The following is a 24388-nucleotide window of genomic DNA, read 5'->3' on the forward strand; positions in this document are numbered from 1 at the left end:
GTGTGTGTGTGTGTACGTACGCTTGTGCACGAGCCGGCGTCCGTGTGTGTGTGTACATGCGCGCTTGCATGAGGCGGCATCCGTGTGTGTAAGTACGCGCGTGCACGAGGCGGCGTCCATGTGTGTGTAAGTATGCACGTGCACGAGGCGGCGTCCATGTGTGTGTAAGTATGCATGTGCACGAGCCGACGTCCGTGCATTCGCGTGGGCGCCGTGTGTTGCTGATGCCCTTGCTTTGCTCCAGTCACTACCACGTGGACAAGGGCAGGCTGGCCAACAGGTTAGAGGAATAGCCACAGGCCAGGGCCAGCAAAGTGCTCGAGAGAATTTGCATCTATCATTTTTTACTTCATTTTGGCCACAGTTAGTTCACACCTTTGCAAGCCCCAAATGAGGAGCCCAGCTCAGGTTGCAGATTTTCTGGGGAACAATGCTGAAGAGGCTCTGAGGAAATTCTGAATTTAAGCCACTTTTGGCACATTCACTGTGTCAGCCAAAACACGGTTCAGTGAGTAGGATTATGGGCATATTGCCCCCAGTGGCACATTACATTTGTGACATAAAAAATGTGCTTCATTCTAATCAGTGAAATTAAAAAAAAATAGCTTGCAGCATGTTAAAAATACCCCCAAAACCTCGAATGGATTGAAAATTTGGAAGAAATGATAACAACAATAGTAACAGCAATAGAAACACCTAACATATGCGGGGTGCTTTCTACACGCTGGGCACTCTGCTAAAGTTCTTTTCAGCATTATCTTGGTAACTTCTCACAACACCCTTACGAAGTTGAAACTACCATTTTCCTGATTTTGTTGGAGGAAACTGCACTAGGAGAAATGTCCAACAGGGTCATCTGCCAGTCAACCTGGGACTCCCTTTGTTATACAAAAGTAGGACAGTTTAGTTCAATGATAAAGATGCCCCCTTTCCTCAATTTCCTACATTACTCATCTCCCAATTAAATACAAAGCTTTTATGGTCTTGGTTCCTTAATTCTGCCCCCAACTTGCTAGGGAAAAAAAAAAAAAAAAGAGAGTGAGCATCTTTGTTATAGTTAAACATTTGCAGATAGGTGAACGCACACTGTAGCAAGGTCAGCTCTAAGGGAATACAAATAAGATTAGGAAAAAAAATTAAGATTTTAGACTTTATTACAGGATGTCTTAGGAACATCCTGTTGTGTGGCATACATCACATCCACATTAATGCATTTGTAAAAAAAAAAATCTCAAAACCTTACTTTTGCCTAAAATTACCCAGACAACAGGGGCAGAACTCTGTTGGGTTTTCATTTTATGTTTTATAATTATTTCTTACTGTTTTGAGTTGGATTTAGATAAACATCTGCATCTCAGCTTATTTGCCTTTCAAATAAAACCTAAAAAAAAGGTTCTTAAGGAAAGATTCAGGTTGTTTTTAGCAATAAAGAGAAAAAATTATTTTGTGATGCTATTTTTAAACAACACTTTTTAAAGTCTTCTTAAAGCTCCAGTGGTTAGGACAGTGCTAACGGCAAAAATATTGCTTTAGAAAACACTTCAGAACATGCTAGAAAAGTTAAAAGTCCAAGCCAAGCCCCCCGAGAGCAAGGAAAGTGCTCACATGGCATGGTGTCCTTTGAATCTCTTAAGGTTATTTTCTAAATGAGACTATGAGAACAAAATGAAATTATATTTTTCTTCCAGCTAGTTAAGCCTCAAATGGCTAGATGAAAAAAATACTTTCTTTTTGGACAGTGATGAATTTCTAGTCAGTCTATTCCCAAAACAAATACACCAAAAACCTGCTTCACGCGCAGAGTAAAATGAGATAGGAATAGAGGTCATCCAGATGGCTTAAGTATCGCTCTAATTGCCATTTTGCAGGTAACCCTCACTTGATGGAATAGGTGGGTTTTGGTCTTATTTATTAACAGTTCTTTTTTTTTTTAAAGATTTTATTTATTTGAGAGAGAGAGAGGGAGAGTGAGCATGGTGGGGGAGGGGCAGAGGGAGAGGCAGACTCTCCGCTGAGCAGGGAGCCCGATGTGGGACTCGATCCTGGGACTCCAGGATCATGACCTGAGCCGAAGGCAGTCGCTTAACCAACTGAGCCACCCAGGCGCCCTTGGTCTTATTTATTACCTATAAAGCTATAGTTTATGAAACTGAATCCCATTGAAGTCCTCACTTATATAATACAGTACATGAATCAAGGGAAGCTGATCCCAAGAATGGATCTTTAGTTTAAAAAGCCCATTAGCACATGGGATTTCCAAGCAATTAATAATGTATTAAGAGTGGTTGCATGACCTAAACTGGCTTAATCAGACTATCAGACTGAAGGGTATTGCCCTTAATTCTTGATTGTGAGAGAGGTTTCTCTGTCTTCTGCTACACAAGAATAAGGAAGTATGTGGCCCCACTTGTCACTGGTAACCATGTTAAAGTCTGAGAGAAATCTCTGGTTGAGTGATTTTGATGCCCAAGGTGGGAGGGGTGGAGAGACAGAAAGATCCTGAGTTTTTGATCACATCACTCACGTGTGTGAGTGACTTGAAGCCTGCTTTCCTATGGACAGTCATGTGAAATATAATTTTATTTCTTAATGCAGTTTGAAATGGAACATACTCTTACCCATAACCCAAAGCATCCTAACACAGGCTGAAAACACTTAGTGAGAAAGAGTATGAAGTAATCAGATCTTTAGGATGCTGAACATGAATTACTATATCTTGCTTTTCTGATCACCTTTCCTCTGTTAATAGGCTTACTTATTGGCTTCCCCTTTACCCCCACTAGCTTAATCACTCCTGAAAATCCTTTAATTCTCTACTTAACCATTCTCAAGTTGGGGATGTGAGTGTGGGAGAGGACTGCCCCTAAGCAGTTTAGATTACGTGTGTTAACGAGTGATGTTACTGATTCAAAAGTATTAATCAAGAGAATAGTTGAGAGGCAGAGAAGAATCTTGGGAACCCTTAGTTTCTACTCCTTTTCCTCAGAAGTTACAATGTCCCGTAGTGGTGAGATGTAATAGAAAAATGTGATAGGATATACCACCATACCTATTCTAGTCTAGAAAATCCACTTACAAAACAAACTATTGTATTGATTAGTAAGTTTAAAATTCTCTATGTACCTTTGACTTCAGGCTGATGGATATCACATTAAAAGGGGAAGTATAAAGAACATCAAACCTCTCCCACTTCATCTCACAACTTTACAAAACATTTGGCATGCTCAGATAGAGAGCTGGGCTGAGTGCATATTTCATTGCCAAGCAATATTCATGAACATTCTATTGCATGCATTGACTGCCACTTAAGGAATGAAACAGGACTACATAATCAGTTGAATTTAATTCAGTCTATTTTGTACAGCCATGTTCAAGGTTATAACAAGGTATGCAGAATCTTGTATTAAACTTCCTTATAGAACCTCAAGACACATTTCCAGGGTAGAAATTTAGGGGAAAAATTATTTTGCTCACAAAACATGTACACAAGAATGTTCCACAGATTGTTTTGTAGATTCAGTTTGATGTACTGCTATGGGTGGATTATAAGCCAAAAGATAATCAGGGTTTATCAGACTAGCCTACACAAAAGAGAGAAAATATACAGCCACAGTTTTCAACTGGAACACATAAATAAAAACTGTAAATAATTCTATGCCTTGGTGTAGAGTGACCAAACAAATGTCAACTTTTAGATAAGAAAACATCCTAAATAAAAAACCTCAAGTGTTGTATTAGGAGACCCACCAGTTATAGGGTCTGTAACTGTTTCAGATATTTGGCTCAAGTCACCAAGGTTGTCCTAGGGATATCACCCTTCCATTGGGTGTACCCTTTTGGTCTGGACAGTCTGGAAGGCTAGCACAGACTTTCCTGCTTCTTAAGTGTATTCCCACAATGTGGCCAAAGGAAATCTGATTATAAGTAAAGAAAACGAACATCCAACATGAATAATATAAAAACATGTAAGTGTAGTCCAGAATAATGTGTTCTTTCCATATGTCAAAAACGGCGCTAGGCCTTAGTGGTAAAAGTAAGACCCAGAAGCCTCATTCTCCAGATGCTCACAGGTGATCCTTATAGGTGAGACCTAGGTGATCATGCAGAGATTTTTGGAGAGATGTGTTTACAGTTGCATTGAGGTTAAGTAAGAGCTATTACAGAAGCGTGTGGTGAGAAATCTCAGCTGAAAGCAGGACAGGTGAGTGAAGGTCAAAGAAAGCTTCTTGGAGAAATAGACTCTTGCCCTTTTTCTTGAAGATCCAATAAGATTTGGCCAGGTGAAGACGAGTGGGGCTGCCAGAGGTAAGCAATCAGAACAGCAATTCTGGTGCACACTGGCTGAAATATTAGTACAACCATTTAGCAAAGGGAGATCCTAATCTGTTTCACGACTAAAAGACTCAATCCTGACAGAACACCTATCTGTTCATTAAATAAGTTTCTAAAATGGCAGTTTTGAGCAGTCATATTTTATATTAAATACATACTGGAACCAACCTGACATCAAAGCATGGTGTTACCCATGGCACTTGACACAATGCCTTGCACAAAAAGTGTTCATTAAATGCTTATTGAGTTGAATTGAAATTCTATCGCCCGAACCTTAATTTCAGCTAGTCTTGTGTAAAGTGATTTCTTGCAAATGCATTTCTACTGGTCAGTATATCTAAGGCTTTATGCTGTACAGCAAACTCACTGGTGAAATTGTAGGGATGGGTGGAAGAAACACCATGAATGTATTCTGAGGCATACTCTCAAGAATAAAACTCTGATAAGCTTCTGGTATGAGTGGTTTTGGATGTGTGGTTGTTTCTGAGCTGGGGTGGAAGGTCAAAAGCCAAACCTAAAAAATGAATAGAGACCCTACAAATCATAATGTAACCTGAAATTGAAGGCTAATTTCTATATTCATATAAGATGTAATTGGGGAGAAGACAATACGTAATCAACTCGTATTCCTTGTCTATCAAGCTGGATTGGTAGATACCAGCCTACCATTAATAGAGCGTGCATTCTAATGATGCTGTCTTCCTTCACTTTGTTTTTAAGTTCTGGCTTCATATTTCGCAGCTCTATTACTCTCTCAACATTGTAAATAGAGATTTACCTAATTGTTGGTTAGTAAAGTTACAGTTTTACACTCCTAAATCTTTAGTCCATATAGGATTTATCTGGTTTAGAGTATGAAGAAAGCATCTATTTCCTCCAAGTGGCTAGTGCATGTTTGTTTTGTTATCCACTGTCTCTCCTTCCTGCACTGGACACAGGAGGCCTTCAGTAAATATTACGGAGTGAATAAATTAATGAATGGTGAATCTGAACCTCCCAAATACTCTTGCCGGGGTCCCTTTGGGACCCGCATTAAGTGATTGCAAGACTGACTCAAAGTGAATAGCCAGGCCTAAAATTAAAAGGCTTTCATGGGGCTGATGATATCTGCTGATTAATTGATCATTGTTATGTAAATATACTGATATATTCATTGAGGGATGAAAAGGAAAGAAATGTTTTCTTGTTTTCTTTCTAGTTATATTTCTGAATCCTGGGAAATGGTGTACATGTTACATATATACATTGTATATCCCCACACTTCTGACATTATTTTTTGGATTTGTGATACATACATTTGAATCTGTCTACCTACCTGTCTATATGTATCTGTCTATCATCTATTTGAATATGTATACATGTATATACATATGTATATATTAAGCATAGAAGGCACAAGAGTTCAGTAGTTAAGAATATTGGCCATCACAACTGGGTTTAACTTTAGCTCTGACAGGCACAGCTGACCATTGAACAACATGGGTTTGAACTGGGTGGGTCCACTTAAGTGTGGATTTTTTTTTTTTTTTGATAAATAGTGTACAGCACTGTGAATGTATTTTTTCTCATAATTTTCTTAATAATATATTCTTTTCTCTAGCTTACTTTATTGTAAGAATACAGTATATAACACATACAAAATAGGTGCTAATCAACTCTTTATGTTATTAGTAGGTCAATAGTAGGCTATTAGTAGTTAAGTTTTGGGGGACTTGAAAGTTATACACAGATTTTCAACTCTGTGGGGGATGGTGCCCCTAACCCTTGTGTTATTCAAGGGTCAGCTGTACCAGCTGTGTGACCTTGGGCAAGTTCCTTAACCGCTCTGTTTTCCAGTCTTTTAAAATTGGGAGGATGGACAGAATTTACATCAGAGCATTACTGTAAGACACTTAGAATGGTGCCCGGAATATTGTAAGTGCTAAGTGTTAGCTTTTATTGTTACCCTACTCAGTTTTCCCAGTCATCTTTCTTATTTTCTTATTTCACAATATTTTTAAAAGAACATACAGGATAGACTTGAATGAGAGGTGAAAAAAGTCACTCACTTAGCAAAAAAGCAATTGCTTCATTCATCATAGAAAACATACAGTAACACGCACAGATGCTAAAACTGTAAAAGAAAAAAATCTCAGAAGAACAATGTTTAGTTTATGCTTGAATTCCTCAAATATATTGAAAGTGTAAACTCAGAGGAACTTCCTGTTTCCAAACAGAAATTAAGAATTAAAAAACCAAAATGACAGACTTCTTGCTAATCTGCTTAGGAAGGCATAAATTGTTAATCAGGCTCCAGGCAACATTGTTTCATACTAAGTTTAATAAAAAGTCCGCCGGGGGAAGAAGAGGTCTGGTGGCCCAGTTTGAAGCTGGGCAGCTCTGTTTACATGCTTAGTCCCTCTAGCTCTTGGGACATCATGGATAGGGTTTCCTTTGAAATCGGCTCCTTGTATAGGAGTCAGAATTATTAAAAATGATTAGCATGGGATGGAAAAGTTATATTTTTTCACTGGTGTGAATGAACATGAAAAGGAAATAAATTGGGAAAATATTTATTTAAGAGAATCTTTGGCAGCTTGTCTGAGAATTTCACCCAGTAAGCATTTATTGAGCCCTCACTATGTGCTTATATTTGCTAGTGATGCTTTCATCTTAAAACCGTGATCTGGAGATGGAGAAGTGGTATTTTAAAACTATTTCTCCTTTCTCCCCAGCCTGGATTTATCTATTCCATACTGCATTTTATACGTGGATCAGGTGGGCTTTTGCTGTGCAGGGAATCAAGTAAGGAATTTTCTGAAAGTCTTGGCATTGTTTTTAGGAGCACTTGTCAATCAGGTAAAACCTAAATTGGCAAGTATTTGACAAGCACAGTATCTTTTGAGCAGTTGGAGTCTCACAGCTGCTGCTTTGGATTGTTGAGTTTAACAGACAGCCTAAATTTCACTCCTTGCTTTAAAGTCTTTCTTAATGCCATTATGGACATTAGTGTATATTTCTCAATTACAAAGCACGGCAAGTTTGGCTCTTGTTTTCTGTGATTAATTTCTCCAACCAGCCATGATGAGAAGATTGTCATGTAGAGAAAAAAAGAAAAAAGAAAAAAAATAAGCCTTTTGAAGCAAACATATGCTCTATAAATGTTCGGAACATTTAGGGTGCAAAGCAAACTTCTTGTTCTTCAGAGCCCAATTAATCCAGCATAGGGTTTCAATTATTTCTCCCCTCTCTGTCCACTATATAAAAATCTTTCATTACATCATTACATCACATTAAACTCTGTTGCTTGAGAGCATTTTACTTTTCTGTAGCTTTCACCTTCATATCTTAAGTAAAGTAACAGTTCTATTTAGTGTTCTCTTTGGTGAGAAAGCAGTTATTCACACGCTCACCAGACATCTTGCAGTGTCCTTCCCTCTACTGTGGTCATCTCTTTAATTTAATTCTATCGTTTTTTAGAACACAAAGTACACACACATTTAAATTCAGTGGGGAGAGTTTTTAAGAAAAACCATGGTGCTATTTGGAAAGATATTTTGGAATGTGGCATCTGAGAATTAAAAGCAAACTTGAGGAAGAAAAGCAGGTATTGTGAGACAAAATTTTTAAATATGAAATCCGTATTTGGCATGCCTGTACTTATTTCAAAGGTAGTTGACTTGCAGGTAAATATACTTTCTCTGAATGCAAAACTTCCTGCAGAGTTAGTACCTTCTGGATCTGGAAGCGTGGGATCACCTCCTCTTGATGACACTAATCAGTAATTGACCTCTTGATTCTGCTGTTTTAATTAGGACCTGCCCAAATATTTTTTTGGTAAAAAGGCGGATATGAGTCAGAAAGAAAGTGAAACTGTGGCACTGAAATTTACCATAAGGCCTCCATCATAGAATTAATTCTTTATGAAACACTGACAAAATACCAACTAGATACTTTTTAAGCAAGTAGTTTAATATGAAAATAATTGTTGGGAGATACAGTAGCTTGACTTCGTTCAAATTAGGATTCGGCAGTTATATTCCAGTCTTGGTAGATTTTATCATTTTGCATTGGTGATTACTTAGTCTGACCACACCATTTTGATCTGTGTTAAATTAGAACCTGTTGCTAAGGAGAGCTTAGAATATTTTAGTTGAATGTGAAATTGAGCAGTTTCAAACATTTTATAAAATGGATGGTAGTAGATTAATGAAACTCTCTCTTTTTTTTAATCCTGCAAAAGAGGTTTAAGCTTTGCAGCTAAAAATATGATAAGCTCATTTTCATGACTGAAATCTACACCATAAGCTAGAAGGCAATTGCTTTTTGAAGTAAAAATGCAAACCTTAAAATACAATGTAGGACCTTACAAAATTTGTGTTTGTCCACAATTATGTAAAGTTCACTTTTATGGAAAAAAAAAAGATACCATTTTATAATGTGAACAGTTAAGTTGAGCTGGGTTTTAAGTTATCATATTAGATATAAATTTAAAACTTTTTGTTTCCTACTGAATAATCCACTGTGTAATCCAGTAGGCAGATTCATTGTTGATGACACATTCTGGCCATGAGCTCTGCAAAGCACACTTTTGGAGGACTTGTTAATATAGTCAAAGACTGTATTAGTATTGCAAACATTAGTATTAATCTCTATAGGTTTTAATTAAGGGATCCAGGGATACCTTTTGATCGAATGACTTTTGTTTAGTTTGTCTTTTTGGCAGTCTATTTGTCTTTTAAATATCATTATAATTCTCCTTTACTTTTTATTCATCCAAATAAGGAAGAGAAGTAGGTCAATCATTTTTCTTCTTCTTTTTTTTAAGATTTTATTTATTTATTTGACAGAGAGAGACACAGCAAGAGAGGGAACACAAGCAGGGGGAGTGGGAGAGGGAGAAGCAGGCTCCCCGCTGAGCAGGGAGCCCGATGCCGGGCTCAATCCCAGGACCCTGGGATCATGACCTGAGCTGAAGGCAGATGCCCAATGACTGAGCCACCCAGGCGCTCCGGTCAATCATTTTTCAGCATGATGTTATTCATTATCTAACCCAGTGGTCCTCAGACTTTTGGATTTCATGGAACATCAACAGTTCCTTTCTTTTTTTTTTTTTTAAGGGGGTAGAGTTGACATTGAGTTGTTCGCCAGATTTTAATTTTGCTAAGGGGAAAAAAAAACCCAACATAATCTATCCATACACTTTCATGAAAGAATTGACATTTTAACTCCAAAAAAATGGGAAGGTCACTGGGTACTTAGATTAAATAAATTGAGATTTATAAAAAACAGTAGGTTGTCATAATTTTTCATATCCGATCACTGACCAATAAACTATTTCTTTCAAAGATGAACACTTGAATAGTCAGGAGAATCACTGACTTAGATAAAGCTCACTCAAAATAACGATCAAGCCATTAAAAATAAAATAAAAACCTAAATTTTATAATGTGCCCCCAAATAGTGGTCAGAATTTTGAAGGAAAATTTTAATTCTTTATTACAATAGGAGCTTTACAAAATGGTACGAATACATGAAATTTCTAAAAAAGTCAAAATCCTTATTTTCTCCATAAGTTTGCATGTCAGCTCCTTCACAGCATACTCATAAATAATAATGTTATAGATTTAAAATTCCTCTTTAATTTTTTTTAGGATTTTATTTATTTATTTGACAGAGAGAGACACAGCAAGAGAGGGAACACAAACAGAGGGAAAGGGAGAGGGAGAAGCAGGCTTCCCCTGAGCAGGGAGCCCGATGTGGGGCTTGATCCCAGGACATGACCTGAGCCGAAGGCAGACGCTTAACAACTGAGCCACCCAGGCACCCCTCCTCTTTAATTTTTAATGCCATAATTAAGTGGAGATGATAAAAAGCAATATGGGCCCAACAACTAGAAGTTACAAAAGAGAGAGAGGGAGACACCTCATTAACCTCTCTGGTCATCAGGTATCTCAAATGTAAATGATGGGTGTTGGGTAAAGCAATTTCTGAGCTCCTGTCTATGTCTCACATTGTCTGATTTTATTTGTAATTATCACACTGTTCATGAAAGCTGGATTAACTACATGACTTTCTGAGTATTGGCAATAGAAAGAATAGAGAATGGCTCATCAGTGTCAACCATATATAATACTACTGTATTGTTAATAGGATGTCTTCTACCGCCACCCCAACTTTTTTTTTTAAGATTTATTTATTTATATTAGAGAGAGACGGGGAGAAAGAGCACACCCAGGAGGGGCAGAGGGAGAGGGAGAGAGAATCTGCAGCAGACTCCTTGCTGAGCATGGACCCGGACAGGGGGCTCGATCTCACAACCTTAGATCACTACCTGAGCTGAAACCAAGAGTAGGGCATCCAACCACCTGTGCTCCCCAGACACCCACCCCCATTTTTTGGTTGGAAATTTACTGGGTAAAGACTTCATTCAGATCAAATATTGAACTGTGATGGCAATGAAATAACAAAATTATGGTCATAAATAGAAGAAAATAATTATTTTTACTCATCAGATAAGGAGGGGAAATAAATATGACCTTACTCAACTCTACCCACAGTCCTAAATGCTATGTATAGAGTGAGCATATCAAATGCACTGAGAAAGAACTTGCACCTTCAGAGGGTACTGTGCAGGTGGACTACCCCTGTCAATGAAATGAATAGTTGTAATTTTTAGTTACCTTCCTCAAATACTCCAACATGAGGCTATCTCTGAAGGTAGGAGAAGATCATTTATTCTCTTATAAAAAGTACCATTATGCTCAAATGGCTCACACATATACTCTTTACTACAATTATAAACTGTAATGGCATGTTTGCAAGTAGTTTTTCAAAAATGAATAACCTACAAACATTTTCCTCAGCCTTAAAATCTGCATTGCTTCGGTCAAAATAATCAAGTCATTCCCATGCCCTCTTCTGCTATGTATTTCTCAGAGTGTCACACTTTAAATTCTAAGATATCATAAGTGTTGGTAAAAAGCACATTCATTAAGTGCTTAGCTCAAGCAGGAATTCCCTGGAAATTCAAACCAAAAAAGGGCCAAATAAAAAGGATGTAGGTATAGCATTTTCCTTTTGACTTAGTATATAATTATTACTATACAGAATACATATAAAATACTTAGAACAGCATGTAAAATGTAGAATAGCTCATTAAAGGTTTATTATCATTTACTTTATAATTATCATTATTTTTTGAATGTATAAAAATTCTGAACCTAATGGTCAGAATTTTTTATCTTGGTTGTCATATACATATGTATATGTATGAGATACTTGTTAACAGGCAGTATGGGTGGGGGGTGGACTGTCTTGCTAGTTAGTCTTTCATCATGCTATACCACATATAGAATCCAAATGGGTGACTTATATATGATGTGTATCACTATTATATACTTTGGTTTGCAGTTGTCAGAAGGTCACACAGTGATCTATTTAATCAGGTGATCCGATTAATAGAGGAAATAAGCACCCAACAGTGTTAGTATAAAATCTACTTAGCTTGCAAGACAATAAAGAGAAGGAAAAGAGTTAATATTCTTCAAAGCACTAAGAAAACCTCTTTCTTTGATTCTCCTGATATTTTAGATCACTTTTTTTAAAAAACCTACTTCTTTGGTTATTTTATGATCCATGCAGGATCATTTCCTTTAGGTGGTGATTTTTTTTAAGGATAATTTTCAAATTTACATTCCATGATAGAGAAGTATAGTGTTTATTTTTTTATTTTTTATTTTTTTGAGAAGTATAGTGTTTATAAACATGTTAATGATGTGTTTATAAAGTTGTATTTAATAGTAGCAGTATTTATAAAGTGGAAAATGCACACTGTGTGAAATCAGGGATTTTGATTCTATTTCTATTCTTATGTTTCCTTTTTATGTAAAAATTCACCTCCTCATCTCTTTTCATTTTACTTGTACACCTCCTCAGTTTATTTTTGCTTGCTGTTTTTTATTCCTATAACTTGTTAGGTCTCCTAAACATCTTTTGGGTAGATCTACCAATTTAGGAAATTATAGAAAGAAAAAAACACACTGTTCTTTCAAGTGGTGATCTATGAAGTCAAATCATACCTGGTGGTGGCTAGCTTTATACTGCTTATCTTCATAAGCTCTCTTCTACAAGGTATCACTGAGTATGGTAGGAGAAGCTTGGTACCCATGCTGCCCATTTATACTGCACATCAAATTTAATAGTAACATTCTGGCTTTAATTACACTCTTCCTCTTATAAATCTCAGCAAGGTGATCTGATTAATAGAGGAAATAAGCACCCAACAGTGTTAGTATAAAGATATTGAAACGGATGAAACAATGTAAAATAATCTGGAATCTGCGGTGATGGGGGACACAGCGCCCTCTGTGTGTGTGTCTAGTTTACATTTATGCATGTGTGCTCAGAGCATTCTTTTTTTTAGTGGGTTTTCTGTGTTGGAAGAGTTAAAAATTTCCAGGATAGTACAGTCTTGAACAACTAGATCCTGGCTGTTTCTGGTCCCCTCTGACCCAATCATTTTGGCTTAAAGAGCTTTAGTCCATTTTACTTTTGTAGTAATGAAGATGCACCAGCTTTTTGAATGGTTATTTGTACGAATTTTCCCCTCTTATCTTCCTACTTTGTGAGTGATGGGGTTACGAAGACTGTATACACTTGGCTCTGCAGTTAATTAGGGAGAACCCGAAGATTCTCATATGACTGCTTTGAAAAAGGGAGCATTCCTTAGGAATAGGACTTTTAAAATGTAGGCCAGTTAATCTTCATAAGAGGAAAGCTCAAACAAAAATATTACTGTTGAGATCCAGGCAAGTGCCTCAACCTCTTCTATCTTCAAAGTAAAATAAAAATCCCATTGGAGAACAAAAAGAGAAATAAAGAAATAAAAAGAAAAAAAATCAAACAAAACCGAAGCCCTACATTTCTATATTTTTTCTCTACTTTTACTGGAACAGTGTCACAACTAGGTGCTTGTTCTCTCTCTCTCTGTGTGTGTGAGTTTTACTTTTTTCTTTCAGCAGTTTCCCTATTAGCATGATGTTCTTGAGTTTTTGTGTTCAGAAAAAAAATTTATACCAGAGAAGGTTTGATTATCAATATTTTCACCTTTTTGTGAAGCAAATAAGGTAAGTTCAGTAGACACTAGCTAGGCTGAAACACTATTAAAAAAATGCAATTCAGACTGAGTCACTGTTCGTTATTTTTAGAAGCAAGACCCTAATTCTGATCAACCCCAAAGAATGGGCTGCCATGACTAAGCAAGCAGCATAAGGCAACTGGCTTCTGCTGGATGTTATCTCATTTGGAACACATTTCAAACTTTAGAACAGATTTTTAAATTGGAAGTTGAAACCTGCAGACTGTCACCAGAAGAGGGTGATTCACCCCTAGAGAACTTACTTTAAGTCCCAGGCAGAGTTTTTTAAGGAGTAAGTTACCTAAAATCTGTTGTGATACATCAAAGAGAGAAATAAAAACACCTCACAGAATAAGGGTGATACATGCATCCGAACAAAACTTGGACTTTTAATATATGCTTATTTGAATGGGGGATTTCTTTAATTTAGAAGCCTTTATTTAGTTCAATATGCTTGTGAATGCTTATGGATCTCTGAAAGGCTAATTAAATTTTTTTCCAGCAAGTATTTTTTTAGTGGGGAGGGGTTCTTTGCATGGAACTTTTTGAGTCATAACTATAATAATTATTGGATAAATTTGAAGGAGGGAAGTACAGTCTTGGCAAGGTCAGAAATAAGGAAAATCTTGTATTGATGGTGGTGAATTCTTTATTAATTGGCTAATGCTTTCATTTGGAATTGTAGGAAAGTTACCAAAAGTCTAGATAGCGAGAAAACTGTGCAAATGCTCCTGAGTTCCTTAAGTTAGAGGAACCGTACACATGATAGTGAAAATAATGATTTTAACCTGGCAGAAATGTCAAGCTAGTACTTGGAGGACATTAACTCATCTATGAAGAAAAAGCTGTTATGCATGTATTATCTTAGCTAACAAAATCCATGATGCAACTGAACTACAGGGAAAAATGCATGGAGTGACCCATTAGAGGTCCCTTCCAACTAAAAAAAAAGTTTCCATAGTTCAAAGGATGCAGCCTTAGTAAGTTGGCATTCATGACTGCAAAGCAAGTAAGGGCCAGAAGGGGGGACCACACGTTTCACCTCCTTAGGAAGAGACATGGTTTTATTCAGAATATTTATCACATTTTATTTCTTTTTAACATCCCTATTAGGGACACTAACTCAGTTAGATTTAATTAGATGTTCAGAACTTGTTCCAACTTATTGATACATTTGCCATACAGAAGTGTGTTTTTTTTTTTTTTTTTGATGTCCTGGAACTGTAGCTTTCTAGAAATTTTTGCTGTTTCAAGTTTCTCAGAACAGTATTTTGCGAGATAGACTTTTTTCTTAAAAAAATGAAGAGTGCTTTAAAGTGAGTTTTTACTTGCAAAGCTGATGGAAGTGGTGGGTGGAGGAGGTAAGGTGCACATTTTCTGATAGTAGGCAACTTGGTAGAAAATGATTTTGTTTCTATACATTATCTTTGCAAAGTTAGCATTAAGAAATGTAATTGCAATAAATTGATGTGAAAGCCAGATAATAAAGGGACTAAAAGTCCCTATAGAGAATCCAGTCTGTCACTTATAATGGCAGTAAAAGATAATTTTAGACAAGTACAGGAGAACTAAACCCTTGCCATTTTCCTTCAAAAATGTGCTGCTGCCTCTCATGTTTTTCTGAAGAAATTGGTTACTTCCTCTGCTTCAAAAGTATGCCACGAACCATCAAAATAGGTAGAAAAAGATATGCCTTTTATTTCCCCCCAGTACCTTTTTATTAGAACATACCAAAGAACAAAAGGGGGTGAGATACAATCCTGTGCAATTGTATTTTCCAGTAAATTGTTGGATTTCTTTTAAGTTTCTGAGCTCTGCATTGAAAATCTGGCCTCTGGCATAAACTTTGCCTTCTTCCTTTTGACATAATGAAGACATCTGCTTGATCATATCCCCTTTCTTCACACAACTTATTTTCCAGATCTCTAAAATAGCAAACACAGAGCCATGCAAGTGCTGTTACACAAAGGATGACACTAAAGCTAAACTGGAAGAAATTTATTTTCCTCCTAAAGTAGAATCCTAAAGGTTTTCCTTTTCAGGTAAAGGTGGCAGCCAGAGAAAAAAAGGAGATAAGCAATCCTTGGCTACCATTTGTATAAGCCTATTTGTTATTCATTCTTAGAAGAGTTGTACATTTTCTAGGTGCATCTCTGTGTTCCTCTTCCGACACAGAGAAGAGTTTTTTTATCCCCCTGGATAATAAACAATCACAAAGCCCATATTTTTGTGTGTGTACCCCTCCGGAGCAGCCATACGAGTACACACCAGCCACTCCAGCAATATTCTTGAAGGAAAAAAAATCTCTGCTTTCGCACATTATGTGCTTCAGTAAGTGAAAGTGAAGATTGGTGGAGAGACAGGATGATATACTTCTATAGTGTGAATATTATAATTAAAATGGCTTTACCAAAAAACAAAAACAGAAACAAAAAAATAAAAGAGGGAGAGAGAAATGTGTGGCTATTCCAGATGATTAAACTTCTTGGTACTTGAATTTTCTCAGTAGTTAACTCAGGTGAACAGCCCTTTGCACTGACAAGGACCTGCATATAACCCCCCATAAAATATGGATTTTCTTGCAGCAATGAAAACACTTCTCAGCACCATGCTGACCTCTCCAGCATCCTCCATCTCAAGATCTCCCATAACTCTTGGCAGAAGAACATCTAACTACAGAAGAAGTAATCCCAGCTCTGCAACTGCTGCAGTACACAACACAGCAACGTCCCCCCTTACTAAATGCTGGGATTAACGCATTGGGGGGCTCCCCTTTTCCTGCATCGGACACCTACGACCAGGCACACTTGATCTGCTCTCCAGCCAGTCTGGGGGAGGCGTTATTCCCCAGATTTGTGCCTGGCCAGCCGTGGAAGATCACCAGCGAGCTGCGTCTTCCACATGACTTTTCCCTGGACAGTGTGCTCCATTTTCGGAGTCCAGTGTTGGACTTTCCTTGCAACCCAAGCATTTCTTTACCCCTGTGAACCGGCAGGCATTTCCCCGAACGTGCAAGCTAACAGTTTTCTTTGGCTCCTTCTCTGAGCCAAATCATCTATTTAGCTTAAGTTTTCCTTACTGGGAGCATTCAGGAGTTCTCAAGCTACCTGATTTTCTGCTTTACCCCCTAAAGGCAAGAAATGTAACTCAGCCAAAGCAGTCCCCGCACAGAACCTTGTGATGTGGGCAGGTGGAAATAAATCAAGTCCCAAACGGCTCCGCGGGTCCTGCACGCACCAGCGCCCTTGGTAATTGACCAGCCAACTTTGCAAATGCCGGAGCTCCCCCGGCAGAAGCTGCCGGGGGAGAGAAAAGCAGCGAGTTCTTCCCGGCGGCCCGTTACTTAAGCTCCCACCCAGCCCCACGGCGGATCGGTCTTACCAGAAGGCGGAGGAGCGGCGCCCAGGCTCCCCGGGAACCGGCGCCGGTCCTGGGCAGCGGCAGCAGCGCCGCCCGCGCAGCCGGACCCGCGCGCCTGCCCCGACCCGGGCTCGCAGGCTGAGCATCCCTCCCAACTCCGGCGTGCGGCACCCATCGGGCAGAGGGGGCTCTCTCTCTGATTGGCTTCCATCAACGCTACAGAATTAAAAAAAAAAGGAAAGGCATGCACAACCACCACCGCCGCCAACAGAGATCGAACCCACCTCTGCTCGCCTTCCTGCGCCCGGGGAGACCCTGCGACCCGCCCAGGTTGCTCCTGCCTTGGCTTCTGCGGCCGCGGGCTCTGCGGTTCGTGCTGCCGCGGCTGAAACTGCAGCTCTCGGGATGGGAAGGTTACGGGCTCGGGAGAGCTGGCTCTTGTGGGCACACACTGATTTGCAAGTGAATGAAGTGGGAGGGAGCAAAGAGAGGAGGACTTTGTTAGAGAGGCCCAGTGCCTGCCCCCGCCCGCCCCCTCCCCTTGACAGAATGACTCCCTGTGTTTGAAGTCCTGAGCAATTCGCTCCCGGTAACACTCCCTCCGCCCCAGGCTTTCCTTTCTTATTTTGGGGGGTTAAAACATACTCAGAACTTGTGTGACTCCGTCTGTTTCCTCCTTTATACTGTCAAAATGCACCTTGCGCTATTATCAGCAACAGTCGGATGTTCTTTTTTTCTTTTTTACCGACCGACCGAGCAATTACAATTCCCAGGGACACAGTACCTCGTCGCGCTCCCAGTTGGCCACATTCGTGTTACAGCACGCATAACATGCACACACATAAAACAAACCGGGTCCCCCGAGATAACAATACCCCTGGCTTTTCTACACCACGTAAACCTGCGTTCTCCAGACGCCAGCAGACACACATTCAGACGTGTCTTTTCTTCTTGCCTACCAGGAAGACAGGTTTTTACATAGTCCTGTGATCTCTGTTGCTCTGTCGGAGTGAGCAACCCCAAGATGTTGTAGCATGAAGCCGTGCTTCCCTGGGCTTGCAGAAACACTGCCAATCCCTCAGGCTTGCCGATGACTTACGGCTGATTCCATCTTTCTAAATGAGTTAATACAAGGATACAAGAGACTTGCAGAAGAGGGGTGTGTAATGATATTCAAGGTCTGCCTAACGGTTTAAGATCTTTCAGGAAAGTTCCCGAAGTAAGATAACCTGTAAATAAACTCTTTGGTACACATAGCAGTTGGAATAGCTGTATTTACAGTTACAAAAAAGTAATTTCTAATATTAGCTGCAAAAAATCTCAAGCATGCCAGAGTATTATTAAGCGAGAGTTATGGTTTTCTACATAGGCGATGTAGACATGATGGAGCCAGGCACTGTTGGGTTAGGAAAATTAAATCTAATTACCACAGTGATTGCACCCAGGGTCAGTAGCATCCCAAACCAGCTGTTTGTGTAAGCTGTAAGTTCATGGGGAGATTTCCATTGCCTGGTGCTCTAAAAACAAAATCCGGGCCACTTTGGCCTCTGAGTGATGAAACTGGTTGGAGGCTGGTCTCCTTCCCAACTGAGCTTTTACTGGAAAATCTTTTGTTTCACTAATAGAAGTTCAGGCATTTAAATAAAGCCAAAATCAAAGTAGTTCCTTTAGGCAATCAGTGCTTCAAAGAAGTGTGCACAGAATGGTTTTAGCACAGATGTTCCACACATGGAAGATGGAAAGACTCTGAATTTCTTTCTTGAAAAGATCTTCCCCTAACGAAGAACTGCCACCAGTTTACAAAGAAAGACTGAACATTTTCTCTTCGTGAAGCTATTTAAACTCTGTGGAGAAAGGTTAGGCAAGAAGAAATCTGCTTCTGATTCACAGTTCATTCCTCAGATTATGAGTTTCTTATAAAATTAATTAGAAATACTAGCTCTTTATGTTTGTATAGTCCTCTGCTGATTACAAACTCCTTTCATAGACTGTTTTATTTAATTCTTTTTCCAACAAGTGGTATGATTTTTCCTCATCAGAACAGAGGAAATAGATTGATGAAGAGATCACATAGGTTAAGTAACATGTCCAAGGCAATAAAACTAATAAGCAGAAGAGGCAGACATATTCCTGGAAAAATTGTGTGCAGGTGTGTATGTGTATATATATAAAATATACATACTATATATAATTTATATGTAACATATTATATAATTATGTACTTATAAGTATGCCAGTAAAAATAAGTCATTTTAAGACTATCTTCTACAGAAAGATATGCAAATTAACTGATTTTTATGGTAAAAGTGGGAAACTAGTGGAGTTGATGTTCTACCCATTGAACAAGTTAATATCTGACAAAGGAAATCTCTAATTGTTTGCAATATACTGTTCTTCAAACCCCGTTAAGCCACATACCAAAAGTGGCTAAAACAACTACTTTTTATTAGGAATGGATAAACAATCAGTTTGCTTCTGAACAGTGGCAGCTTTGAATCACATAAAGGATGGCACTTTTATACTAAAAAAGGTTTTTGTGTGATTTCTGAGGATCTCTAGTAACATTTGCCACAATCACCATTAATTTTCATTGACTAATACTGTTATGGATGTAAATATCCATAATTACTTTATCCCAATTTCAGAGATGAAAGAACTGAGAGTTACTAAAGTTAAATGATTACCTGGTGTTCCCTAAGTCCTGTTTCCAGTTCATTCTCTGGCACACCAAAGCACGGTGACAAGTCACAGAAGCTAATTAGAGATAGTTAAACAAATGTGGGTGGGGGGGTGTCTTTGCTATCATCACTTGGGCTCTTTTTATGAAATGGGAGTGGAAATTCTGCAGGGCCTCTGGAAAGGCCCGGATGCAGACACCCAGGAGCTACCAGCACTCGGCTTGTACTTCTACTTTTTTCCTCCTCACGCTTCTGCTTGGGTTTTCTCTCTCATCACAACCCCTCCTGTCAGTCAGACCTTCATAGCAGCACCGCTGATGGCTCCTGAGCTTACCTGATGGAAAGGGAGTGTCTCCCTCTTTTTGCTCCATTTCCAGTTTTATGACTGATCTGGCGTTCTGGACGCCTCAGCTGGAGCTGGGGCCGGGGGAGGCAGCAGGGTCACCTCCACGCTGGGTCCCCTAGCAGTGGGAGCATGTCCTTGTGAGCTGGAAGACCTCCCTAAAAGTGTCCCATTTCACCTAGTCTCTTGTTTAGTAATTTGGTACAGCTGAAGTATCTCATCAGCTTTTAGGTTAGTTCATTATTTTATATGCTTCAGTCAAAATTACTTGTACTTCTCTCCTTTACAGCTTGCAAAGTTTCAATTAAAAAAAAAAGAACCTCCTTCATAGACCATTACTAAGGATATTAATTTTGATGAGGGATTTTTCAACTTCCACTAAGTCTCTCTTCAGATGATTAAGAGGCCATCTTCTCCTTATAATGGGGATGCATATAAATAAATAATTACAAGTTCTCTGACTTTCTTTTCAATAATATACATCTGTATGCAATGATTATCTGGTAAAAACATTTTCATGATCATCAACAATTATTCTTGATTAGAAGAAAAGGTTCACTTTTAAAACCATGCGCCTAATTAAGAACCTTGGCATGAGTGGATGTGCTTCAACCAATCCGAATCTTCCATCTAAAATTTACCTTAAGTGTGTTGCTACCAGAAAAAGTACACACGTTATAATGCTTATTACTTAATATAATGATGTGCACAAGTGAACAGATTTCACTGAGGAATGAATTCCTTATTCCCCCACTCTGCCCTGTATGTATATGTGCACATGAGTGTGCCCCACCCCCCACAGTGTTTAAGGGGAAAAAAAAGGTTTAACCACTCTGGGTATTATTGAACTGAAACAAGGAGACAAGAAACCTCAATGGAATTCCCCTTTTGTAAGAGCCATAGACATCTCAATACAAGCTAAAATAAATTCACACAAATTGCATGTGCTTATCCAGGTTTTCTACTCCTGGGAGAGTTTCCAATACTGTATTTAAGATGGGTTGGATTCCAGGATGCATTAAGACATTTTTCTCTTGATCATTATGTTTGACTCATCACTATAGGTAGATTACAATAGCCAGGAGATTTCCAAATGCAATAAATGTACAGCAACACAGTGTTATTGACCGACCGAGGACATTTTAGTATTCTGGGAATTTCAGGGTTGGTAGAGTAGGCTTCAACTTTTTATTTATTTATTTTTATTTTTTAAAGATTTAAAAATCTTTAAAATGCACCCAGGCACCCAGGCTTCATCTTTTTGCCAAATTCTTTTTACATTTTATTCATGGCTTTGGGGTAGAATCTAAATTTGCCTGATCAGTTATGTACAATCCAAGTTTGGTGGACTGTACTATGGCAATGAAGGGACACGTCCTTGTTCCGAAGAAACAACCCATTAGGAGAGTAAGTATCAGTATATTTTCTTAAATAACTGGTGTAGACCAGAATAAATTGAAAATCCTACACTTGCATCCAGAGGGCAAAATAATTTCTTTCTTTTGCTATTCCCTCTCCCAATTATAGAAGCACTTGATGGGAATAGTGGCAGGCTGGAGTAGGAAAAACAATATAATAACGTATGTTCAAAAATATTTTGGGACTTTATAGACTTTTGAGAGCATTAAAATTTTACAGATTTTGTCAAAAAGAAGACAAGGACAGAGACAAAGAGATGATTATCCACTGTATTGGTATAAATGTTCTTTTTATGAAGCGACCAGACTTTACCTAGAGCCTTCTTTTCCTCTTTAGGTACCACACTTAAGTACCCTTTTTCTTTTTTTGCCTCTTCTCTTGGGTTTCCCTTGTACTTTGTAAAATACCTGTGGTACTTTAGCTAGACCTCATTGTTTACATATTCTTTTCATCTACCAGATTGGATGTCATTGAATTATTAAAGGTAGAGCATTTGTCTGTTTTGGTCATCATTTTATCTCCTGGTGCTTGAAAGAGTGCTTGGTACCTACATGTATAAATCAGTAGAGATCCAGATAAAGTAAAATGGATTTAGTAGACAGAACCTGGAGATGGCACAGAGACTTAAGACCATGTTTATGAACTGAAGGTCATAAGACTGGAAAAGGGAAGGTTCAAGTAGGCCATGAACAGTCTTCAAGTAGTTGAACAGTGCTACGGAAGAAAATTAGACTGGCTTTTACTGTGATGGAAGCTTCAATTACTATCAACTGGTGAAGCCACTGGAAGATATTGCATTTCACTGATTATAAGACACCCATATTCTCACATGCTAACATCTCTGAAGTTATGATGCTTCTTACAATTGACACGGTAAGAAAGCATCATGTCATGGTATAATTGGCAGTGTCTTTTCTTTCTTAATGACACATAAGATAATGGTGCAACTTACTACCATTGGCATCTTAGATCTGATGACATGCAGATGGTAGATTTCAGCTTAACATATGGAAGAATTTTCAAACTATTAGTGCTGTTCAAGATGAAAGGTATGGCAGCTTCAGGATAGAGATGAAGGCATTCAATCACAGACTAGACAAACATGTGTTATAAATGAGCTCAAGCATCAAATTTGGGGTTGAATGATCTTTTACATCTTTGATAAACTTGAGTTGCCTGAATTTTGATCCAACCTTATTATTTTTGTAGATGAGAAAACAAGGATCACATGCTTTGTCCAAAGTCACACATCTCATTAGAGGCCAGGATTGGACAATCCATGCCTCCCCCATTTTCTTTTTAAAGATTTCATTCATTCATTCATTCATTCATTTATTTATTTGACAGAGAGAGAGACAGCGAGAGAGGGAACACAAGCAGGGAGAGTGGGAGAGGGAGAAGCAGGCTCCCCACTGAGCAAGGAGCCTGATTTCGGGGCTTGATCCCAGGACCCTGGGATCATGACCTGAGCTGAAGGCAGACGCTTAAGGGCTGAGACACTCAGGTGCCCCAATGCCTCCCATTTTCTAATACAAATATCTTTTCATTTAATGCTTATCCTTGTTTTCTCTTCAGGCTTACTGCACAGAAAATGGGATATAATATTTTGATAAAAGCAGTAGTTAACATTTACTGCATGTATATGATGTAGCATTTACTTGTTCTTTACATGTATTATTTAATCCATCGGACAGCCTATGTGCTAGGTATTATTGCTCTTGTTTTCAGAAGAGGAAATTGAGCAATGGGAGGAAGAATAATTTGTTCAAGTTCACATAACTAATACGAGTCAGGTTGAAATTCAAACAAGTGAGTTCCTGTACTCTTAATCACTATATAGGGACTTAACAGATTCACAGAATTTACTGGGTAATCTATACACAGTGATGTGCAAATCAAAACCTGCCATAGTCCAAAACTTTTTAAGGTAAACATGCTTTGGATGTTACATTACTGTCTTCTTCATTATTTGCCTGAAGATATCTGGGTAATAGTTTCAGTTCTCTACTGCATTTATGTTCTAACAAAACCTTAAGTGCTTTTGTTAAATTTTAGGGCCAGCAGGAAGCAAAGACAATTTGGTTTTATTCTTTGCCATGTGTGTACCCAAACCATGCCTACTTCCACTCTCTTCCTATCTGGAAGTACTCTAAAGTTGAGAAAAATCAGTATTTAACTTATTTCCTGACCTCTGTTTCTTATTCATTGTGGGCCGTTGGCCATCTGTAAAGATGCGTTTACTCTTACTGGTCTTTTCTGAGGAGAGCTTTCTTTGTGTGCTTCGGGTCAGTCTTTATTTCTCAAAAAGAAATTCTTCATAGAGATGCAGGCAGAATTCTTGGTCACAGCTGAGGTCTTCTCATTGCCCCCTGGGAAACTATACTTATTAGCTCTCTTACAAGGAAAAATAAAACTGGAGAAAAAGCTACCCAGTGTCAATTGATAAGGAAAACATTTTAAGGACCTTAGTGAAGTTCATTTTGAGGGTACCTTTTCAGACATCATAATATTCAAAATCTTAAAAATATTCTCAAATACTGGTGATTTACTGAAAAATTGTGTCGTCTGTCTCTTGGCCTTTATTTATCTGTAAAATGAAGAAATAGTTTTCTGCTCCAGTGGTTTCTGCGTCTTCTCTACTTGTTGCTGTTTTGTTTGTGGCCACTAGGGGGACAAAGAACAGACCTTTCTATTGAAACTTGCTTTACTAATTTGGAATAATGGCCTTGCAGAACAACCATAGGAAAAACTGATTTTTCTTAGTAAGACATTGAATATTTAAATGCCTTTTATTAATTGTTATTAAACTATGTTATGAACTAGTTCTTCTTTGTAGAATTTGAGAATTTATGGAAAACCATTATAGTAGTCCCTCCTTATCTGTGGGAGATGTGTTCCAAGATCTTCAGTGGATGCCTAAAACCACAGATAGTACTGAACCCTAAATATACTATATTTTTCCTATACATAAATACCTATGATAAAGTTTAATTTATAAATTAGGCACAGTAAGAGAATAGTAACTAATAATAGGTACTAATAATAACAATAGTAACTAATAATAGAACAATTACAACACTATGCTATAATAAAAGTTATGTGACTGTGTTCTTTATCTCACAATATCTTATTGTACTG

At 38.2% G+C, this 24388-nt stretch overlaps 1 protein-coding gene across 3 annotated transcripts in view; it reads right to left on the bottom strand.

The window, feature by feature from the left end:
* Positions 1 to 17255, bottom strand: part of CDH6 (cadherin 6) — a 132069-nt gene extending 114814 nt beyond the window's left edge. For 2 of the 3 annotated variants that reach the window (XM_025866672.2, XM_073891066.1), the window contains exon 1: positions 17095 to 17255. The gene's annotated coding sequence lies outside the window, so the exon portion shown is untranslated. Of the gene's footprint in view, positions 1 to 16831; positions 16935 to 17094 lie in introns of those variants that run through there. The other variant, XM_073891065.1, reaches the window with a different exon arrangement.
* Positions 17256 to 24388: the final 7133 nt, after the last annotated feature.

Source organism: Callorhinus ursinus, unplaced genomic scaffold, assembly GCF_003265705.2.
Source record: "Callorhinus ursinus isolate GAN/ISIS: 27379988/994484 unplaced genomic scaffold, GSC_fseal_2.0 scaffold3, whole genome shotgun sequence".
Lineage (NCBI taxonomy): Eukaryota > Metazoa > Chordata > Mammalia > Carnivora > Otariidae > Callorhinus > Callorhinus ursinus.